The following is an 8,611-nucleotide window of genomic DNA, read 5'->3' on the forward strand; positions in this document are numbered from 1 at the left end:
AGTCATGTTTGGTTGCTTCCTCCTGCAAGCAAGGCATTGCTGTGGCCCTGTGAAGCTCTGTGTTTGGAGAAGGGTTCACACCTTCCTGCTGTGGGAAGCACAAGGCACACAGGGGGAAAGTGTGTGGGGAACAGAGGGGAGAAGTTGTGATGCTTTGGCTCTGGGACCAAGCCAAGGCTTGCAAATGGCAAAGAGGGGAGTGCACGTCCAAAGCACGGGGGAAAAGTAAATGTCATGACCTGCTCACCACTCAGGGTGCTGGAAAACATTGCGGTTACTGATGCAATGGGCATAGGAATTAATGTAACTGAGAGTGGAATGAATGCATGCAGGGATTTTCAAGAAGAGCACAGGGACAGTATCTATGGTATGGAGGATGGAGACAATGGGAACAGAACCATCAAGTAAAGGTTTTCAAAGGCTGACTTTTAGGAACAGAAAGGTCTCACCTGCTTTTCCCATGAGGCTGACAACTTAATGTGCATCCTCTTGCAGGAGATATTATCCCATCCCTCCTGAATGATTACTTATTTATTTTTGACATCATCATTCTTAGGTAAATAAATCCCAGTAAGACAAATCAGGTGCAAGGGATGGGAAAACAGAGCAGTGATGAAAGTTAGCAGAGACTCATGGGTGCTGAGCCTCCAAAATTTCAGGCAGAGAGGGGTCAGGAAGCAGAGCATTGCTCTGTTTCCCAGCCTACCTTCCCCTATGCAATGGACCTGTTTTCCATATAGAAAACCAGCTTTCTTAGGCCCTCAGCATCCCACACTGGTTACTCCTTCAAGGTGGCAGCAAGTGAATGAAGGAGGGCAGAAAACCCCTTCTGCCTTCACAGGATAGTGATGAAGAGTGAATTTCCTTGCTCTCGATGTCCCCCCCAAATGTTGTACACTTTGTACCCAGCACCACAGTTAAAACCCATACCGTACATCAGGCAGAGTACAGGCTGAGCAGGTACTTAGGTTTTTGCTTTGGTTTACAGATTTTGCCACTAATATCATCTCACTTGGTGCTCCGTACACTTGCCTCATGTTGGCATGATGCTACCAAAGAAATTTGCTGTCCACTTTAAAGTCTGTCTCACACTGTAGACATTTGACCCCTTCCCTGACATTACATCTCTGCTGCATTTTCTGCTTCTGCAGAGTCATACTCTCTCCCAGAGCAAAGCTGTGCAGGGATGTGGTAACTTTACACCCCTTGAAGGTTTGGCCCTAAAAGTCCATGCAAAAGGGCTGCTGAATTTGAAAAAATTCCAAGATTGCTGTTCAAGCTGTCCTCCTTCCCCTCTGCCTGGTTCGTGTATCGGTACCTCCTCTGCTTCATGGTGCCCTCTCCGAGGTGAATTTGGTCTAATTCTGGCTCACTGGATTCTGGCACTGAGCTGGGTTAAGGAAAACATAGAACAAATTAGGACTGGTGCTCCTATAGATACATTCATGATGGGCTGATACAAGAAATTTCTGCCTTTTACTATTACCTAGCAGATGTCACCATGCCTTGCCACCTTAGCCAAAGTACACTGACTCTGTAGCTGACAAATTTTGCAGCCAGGTACCCTAAATTTAAACTAGCACCTGTGCCTGTTGGATGGGGACCTCTGGCCACTGCCCAGCTGAGTATCCCACAGATCATGCCTGCACTTTCTCATACACCACGGAACCTGTGACATGGGGTCACTGCTCCAGGGCCTTGGTGAAATGTTCTTAAATAAGTTCTGGAGTTAAAAACACAGCATTTCACACAGAGAACCCTAATACATCCTGTTAATTACCCACACAAGAATAAAATTGGGATAATTAGACAATCAGATAATGGTGTCTGGGAAACACCCGAGCAACTACAGCAGAAATGCTGGTTTAGTAATGAATGCATGTTAAGTACCCTTGAAAACTTTATTAACAGCTGGGATGTAATTCGCAGAGCCAGACTCAGTGTGCTAACAGCAACAAAACACATGGAGCTTTAAGGTGAAATGGATATTTTCGTACCTTTTTTTTTTTTTTAATTAGTACAAAAAGGTTTTCCACGTATTTTTTCCAGCATGAAAGAGTTAACACTTTTCAACAGGGTGAAAATCACTGAGTGAGTTACGCTCCTCACTGTTATTTAACTTAACCTTCCCAAGAGATGTGGGGAGAGCCCAAAGGGCCCTGAAAACCAGAGCAAGGAAGAAGAGAGGATGTGGCATCATTGTGCAGGAAATTGCCTTTAAAAAATCATCAAATAGAAAGTGCCACAGTAGAAGGATCTCGCGCTTTGACTTTGCTCCCAGATCAGAAGTCTTCTGGAGAAATAGCAGTAGGGAAATACATAAAGTGGGCAGGAATTAATAAAATACACTACCTGTAGCGGGGTAATAGGGCACATCCTCTAACAGAGAAAAGCAGTTGCTTTTTCTGAAACACCTGGATTCACATCTGCTAGACTCAGTGAGCTGAACTCAGGCAATTACAAATCTGTTTTTGAAGCTTTGGCTGGACTACTGTAGGATATTCAGGAAAACAAAGTCTTTCCTGTCAAGAGGTTTGCATCGAGAAGAGCAATGTTTAGAGTAAGTAATCTGTGGCTGAACCAAAACCAAATAATGACAATAGTTGCTTCACTGATTTTAAGCCTCTGTAAATAAAACGAAAGGAAAAAAGGGGTTGGAGCAGCAACCACTGAACCAAATGGAGGGGTTATCCATCTGTGGAAAAGTTACAAAAATGTTCGTCACAACAGCCAAAGCCACTCCTGCAGACAGATTTCCGTCTCCAGTTTGCACCAGCTCCCAGCATGTCTGGCCACAGATGGGTGAGCTCCTGCTAGGAAGGACAACCTACCCTGTCTAGTTCCATTTTGCTGAATGTGATACCATTAAACTTGTCTGTCAGAGGAGGAATTACTCTTTAAGTCAATTTGCTGGCTGCTGGATAGCCCTCTGGCCAGACCTGGCACTGTGGCAGTAGTGGGGAAGTGTCTGAAAAACACAGCTCAGTTTTTGACACAAATACTCTAGAGATTATGAAGGGGTTCAGAAACCACACAAGCAGCCAGGCTGAAGAAACTAGACACAGCTCAGGACAAAATTGTAAGTCTGTCATTGAGGAAGATGGACCATGGCAAAGGATTTTGCAACTGTGTTCCCCAGACAAATTCACTCTAAGGAAGGGATGCAGCCAGGTGTGCCTTTACAGCTGTACATGCACGACCATGACTAAGGTCTTTATTGCAGGGATTCCTACTGCTGCTCCCTGAAGAAACATTTTGTCTTCCCATCCAAAGCCTCTTATTAAATGACAAACCTCTTTGCAGTTGGGAAAAAGAATTCCTTGTGACTGTTCCTCAAAGCTTGTGAAACCTAGGAAATGCTAAACAGCCTTTCTTCAGCAACTGTAGGTACTGCCTATAGTTTATAATAGGAACATAATCTAGGGAGTCATTCAGGGTTTTTCTTAAATTACTGAAGGCTGCGAAGTTGCCAAGTGCTTGCTCTGCTCCGGACATACTTTGATAGCCAGCTGGCAAAATATTAGGATTATGGCATAGGGATCAAGCTATTTAATCACTAGCACCCTGTGTCTCCAGCCCATGATTCTAAATGTAACATCAGTCAGTTCTTAATTAAAAAGTGATACAATTTCAAACTTGTTAGCCAGTGTTTTGGGTTGGGTGAGACTGAAGAAAGGGTACTTTCCAACTAAGGATTTCTTCTGCTCAGCAGATTTCTGTCCAGAATATTTTGTCTACTGTAACATTTTTATGAGAGGCTACTGAACTAAAAATGGGCTTTGGACAAAGCAGCAGCATTTATATATCTGTGAGGGCTACCTATAAAGGGATCCAACATTCCAAGCTGTGACCTGATGATCCCTGTGATTACCCCAGGGATTTCTCCTTCCAGAGCTCATGAACTCAGGCTGGTCAGATGCATCCATGACACTGCCAAGGCTCTGTCACCATGTCTCCTAGACCAAAGATGATCTTTGCAAGTTAAAGCAAAACCTTCAGTTTGGACTGAAACATACCTGCATAGTATATCAAGTGTTTTATTTTCCTGATGTTGCTACAGAAGAATGAAAATTGGCAAGTAATTCTAACAAAGAATAAAGCAGCACAATTAGTTCTGCTTCTTGAAAACCGTAGTCCCCAAGCAGCTCTGGGAGATCTGAGAAGGAGACAGCAGCCCCAGTAAAAGGATAATAGCAGTGGTCCAGCCATGTCACTGCAGTCTCTTCAAGATGAAAGACTTTGTGAGTTAAGGGACACTGCCCCTAGCTCAGTGAATAACCAGGGGGAAACTGAACATAGAACCACACATGGGCTTACATATGTACACCTATATATAAATACATATACACACACACATATATGCGTGTGTCTGTGTCTTGTCTGCATCCATGTCCCGTCTGTTTTTTTCATAAAAGCTCAGTATACACTGAATATCTGCCTACAGTCTTTACAATGCTTGTTATGTCTCTTTCACATATCCCTGAACATGGGAAATTCAAAGCCAGGGCTGGAGCTTCCACTGGCCTGAGGCAGCTGTGCCATTTCCTAGGAATGGGCAGGAAAGCAGGTAGTAAGTAGGAAATCCAGTGTTCAGTCCCAATGCTGAAGTTAACAAAGAAAAAGATGTTCTTGCACCTTCCTTAGAACAAAGAAAACATAGAGGTCCAGCACAGAGAATCCAAATACAAGGGCCCCAAACCCATGAACTTAAAAGAGATTTTCCAGGTTTTCCATCAACACTGGGAGGTGAAGTGCTAGTATCCAGCCCCAGGCAGCAGACCTTGGGTATGCGCCCATCCTCAGGAGAGAGGCAGCAATCAGAAAGTGCCATGACCAGCATTTCATTTTGGCTGGCTTTGGAAGCCTCCAGCACAGCCTAGGGGCTTTCTGCAGCTCTGTCCAGCAGAACTGACCCCTGCTGACCATGTGGGGCTGGACATATGCACCAGGCTGCCTTTGCAGGGCTGTGGCAAGACTGTAACAGCAAAGGGACATGAGCCAGACACCTGCCTGATCCATCCCACCCCTCTTTTGGATTTGCTACATTTTTCTGGTGCCAGGAGGAAATAATCCAACCAAAACATGCTCATCAGCGAGCAGTTTACCTCAGTGAATTGTTCAGAGCCAAGGCAGGCCCTTGGCCATGGCAACACCAACTCCTGTACAGCAGCCCTAGGAGTCACAAAGCACAGCACAGGGAGTGATCTCCCTTGGTCTTACAAAGTGCAGAACAAATTAGCCATTCCCATTAGCTACACAGGATCAGTTCAGTGGAATCATTTATCAGGTAAGTACCATCCACCCGTTCTTCATTGATTTACCCCTTCTCAGGGATCTCCATTGTTCCCAGATGGATATGTGACATGGCACCACTTCCCACCCTGAAGTCATGTGCCTTGCCTGTTACCCCAACACTAAACCTAAGGCACAAATCTTTCTAACTCATTGCATTTCTGACAGGCGCCTGAGGTACTGCTAACAGCTGTGTGGGACTGGGCTTTGGTAGTAGCATTGTCCCAGTGTTATCCTCCTCAAATCAGGCTTGTCTCTTGCTACGTCAGAAAAAGATGGAGTACAGAGAAAGAAATCACACTGTAGCTGACCAACCCTTTTTCAGAAGTTTTGTTTTTCAAAACCTAAGGTGGCTTTCAAGCTGCTTCTGGTACAACAGAACTTGCTGCTGCTGAAGCCTGATGTAGGCTACTGGGTTACAATACAGGCTGGCAAAGAAATGTAAAGAAAGAAAAAATTAGTAGTCATAAGGCACTAAGCAGCAAAGTATAATGGACTAATTAAAGTCTTTTTAAGCTGTCCCATCGTGGTTGTTTTATTTGAAAGCCATTTACTGAAAATGAGTGTTTCCTCTCTAATTTGTCCTCCTTCTCAGGGCATTATCAGTCTCCACTGGCCCCCAGCTGGGTAATAATTAGCATTGACTCCATGCTTCTCAGAAGGCTGATCAATCACTTTATTATACTAATTAAGAAACCCATTGCTCTTGCAGACAGTCCAATACAGTTTGACCCAATTGGTCCTTCCATCCAAACACCATCACCTTTGGCCAAACAAGAAACCACTCTTTGGTAAACAAATCTCCAAAACACATTCCACAGCTTCACAACAACAGGTGCAGCAAGTGAGAATAAGAATTGTTTATCATTCTTTTCTCTGATCTTCTCACAGCCTTTCCCAGGATGATGCCTGGGAAAGTTGTGTTGCTCTCTGTGGCCAGAGAGCTGCTGCCACAATTATCATCTCCTTGCTACAGTTTGCACTGCTTCCTTACATATGTGATGTGGCAGAGCACACCTTTCAGGGCTACACCATCTGCAGCAAAGAGGAAACTTGGAAGTTCAGAGCTGAGCTTACTGAGAGTTTATATATTTATTCCTGCCTGGAGCCAGAGCTGCTCCCTTCTGGGTCACACCAGGCCCTCCACAGCCAGCAGCAGCGTGTGAAAGACTGCAACCTGCTGAGGAGGTGAAAGCTCTGGGAATAACATGGAACAAGAAATTACAGCCTGCTCTTAGCAGGTGTCCCAACCCTTGTCAATGGTCTCAAATGGAAACCTTGGCAAAGGTTATATAATCTGGCCCAGTATTGCTGGGGTCTCCTGTTGTGGGTGCTGCTGCCTTGGTGCTACATTAGAATATATGTGGAGTATTCCCATGCAGCCTCTCACACCAGACATGAGTGATTTCTGTTCCTGCTCTGGGTGAAGCCAAAGCAAACCAGGGGCAGCTGGGGCTATGCAGTGGCAGAAGGCTCAGGAACACTGTGGCCACAGTGACTTGGCTTCTCATTAGGCATTGGTTCAGCAGGAGAGCTTTTCATGTCACATCAGCCTGCAAAAGACTTCGATGCCCTTGGACTCAGATCCCCAGAGAGCCAGGATCATGTGCCTAGTGGAGGGTTTTCTGATCTGCCAGGCACTTTGGTTTGTGGCTGTTTAGGCCTCTGACACAAAGGCAGACTCACTTTGTGAGTTTGCAAATTCAGAGACCTCTTTCAAAAATGCTTGTGAGGGTATTTTCTGCTGGGTGCTCTTTTGGGGTAAGCAGGGACAAGTCTGAGTCTAATGGCCCTGCAGGAAAAATGTTCAGCTACACTTCCACATGCAGAGGGCTTCTCCAGTGGTTGTAACTGTGACAGAATAGCCCACAGTAAGCAAATAATCTTGTAAGCAAGACACATAATTTTGAGGTCTAAATCAAATTCAATCTAGAAGCCTATAAGCATCAACTGTCTAGATGACAGCATTACATAAAAGAAGCCTCAACATACAGTTTTAATTATTTTGCAGTTCAGTAGCAACTGGAAACCTCAGTGGAGTCATGCTCCAGCATGCCAAGTGCTATATTAATAAATGTCATGGGCTGGTCCTTACCCCAGAGAACCCAGTGTACACAGACAAGGCATATTCTAAGAAGGAAGCAGAAATGCAGAGACAGATGACATGACTACCCCAAGGCCAAACAGTAGGTGGTTGGTGGGGCAGAGATTTCCCAGCACCACACTGCTTTCAGGCCTCAAAAGTCCTGGCTTTGTGCACCATCAATTGGCAGTGGTCAACCACAAAGCACTGCTTAGAACCTAAAAGTCAAATTATTCTTTTGCCTCACATTCCAGTACCTTTTTGGAGAAAATAGGAGATTTTAAATTTTTTTTTCCCTCATGGCCTTGATTTTTTGGGTGGTTTTAGTTTTGTTTATTTGTTTTTTGGGTTTCTTTTGGGGGGCTTTTTTTGCTAAGGAGGTTTCTGTAACTGCTTACAGAGACCAAAAAATCCCCAAACCCAAAATCCCATGTATCTGGCTCTGTCCCCTTCACACCATTGGGTTCACATCTCCCTTGTAGTAAAAATATAGGCATTCACCAAGAAGGAACATTTGTCTGTCCACTCCCAGAATGGGACACCAGGACCTCTGTCCTGTGTCTCAGTGGATAAATACACTCCAGGCTGGCTGTGTACCACTCACTGGGCAGAAGCACCTGGATTTTTTTAACTTTATCATAAGTGCATAAGACTTCTCAGAGCAGAGCAGATATGAAGCAGACTTAAAGCCAGTCAAAAGATTTGCAAAAGCTCCATGCCCACCTTCAAAAACTTGATGGAAAATATATCAGCCAGGTAGAGGTGACTTGGAGACCACCAACCTTGTCTATCACAGTGTGTCCTGAGCTTTCTGTGTGCTGGTAACATTGCACCAGCCACAGACAGAACAGGAGGCACGGCAAAGCAGGGAGCTTCCTCAAGAAATGCAGGAATGCAGCAGCATCCATCCTGCAATCATTTCATCCGCCCATCAGATCATTTCTCTTCTGGAAATTGATATTAAAGGAAGACTGTTCTTGAAAACCAGCTGTGGTCCAGAGCCCTTTAAGTATTCTCAGTCTCTGGGCTCAGGGTCATGAGACAGTGCCTCACATTACACCAGGCTCACTGCCAAGGCATCAACAGGAGATGAGTTAAGTGCAATTGCAAAGCACTGGCCCAGCTCTTTGTAGATTTCTATGGCTTATGCCAGGGCTTGGACAGCAAGAATCACCCCTCCATGTGCAACAGAAAGTAGTGTTCTATAAGAGTGTGAGGATATATATTAGTGCTGCT

The 8,611-nt window shown here is 44.8% G+C and overlaps 1 long non-coding RNA gene across 1 annotated transcript in view; it reads right to left on the reverse strand.

Moving 5' to 3' along the window:
- LOC120505289 overlaps positions 1–8,352 on the reverse strand; it is a 32,321-nt gene extending 23,969 nt beyond the window's left edge. The window contains exon 1 of the long non-coding RNA XR_005628199.1: positions 8,158–8,352. This is a non-coding gene — a long non-coding RNA (uncharacterized LOC120505289). The remainder of the gene's footprint in view (positions 1–8,157) is intronic.
- Between the last annotated feature and the right edge of the window lie 259 nt (positions 8,353–8,611).

Source organism: Passer montanus, unplaced genomic scaffold (genome assembly GCF_014805655.1).
Source record: "Passer montanus isolate IOZ18808 unplaced genomic scaffold, ASM1480565v1 scaffold34, whole genome shotgun sequence".
Lineage (NCBI taxonomy): Eukaryota > Metazoa > Chordata > Aves > Passeriformes > Passeridae > Passer > Passer montanus.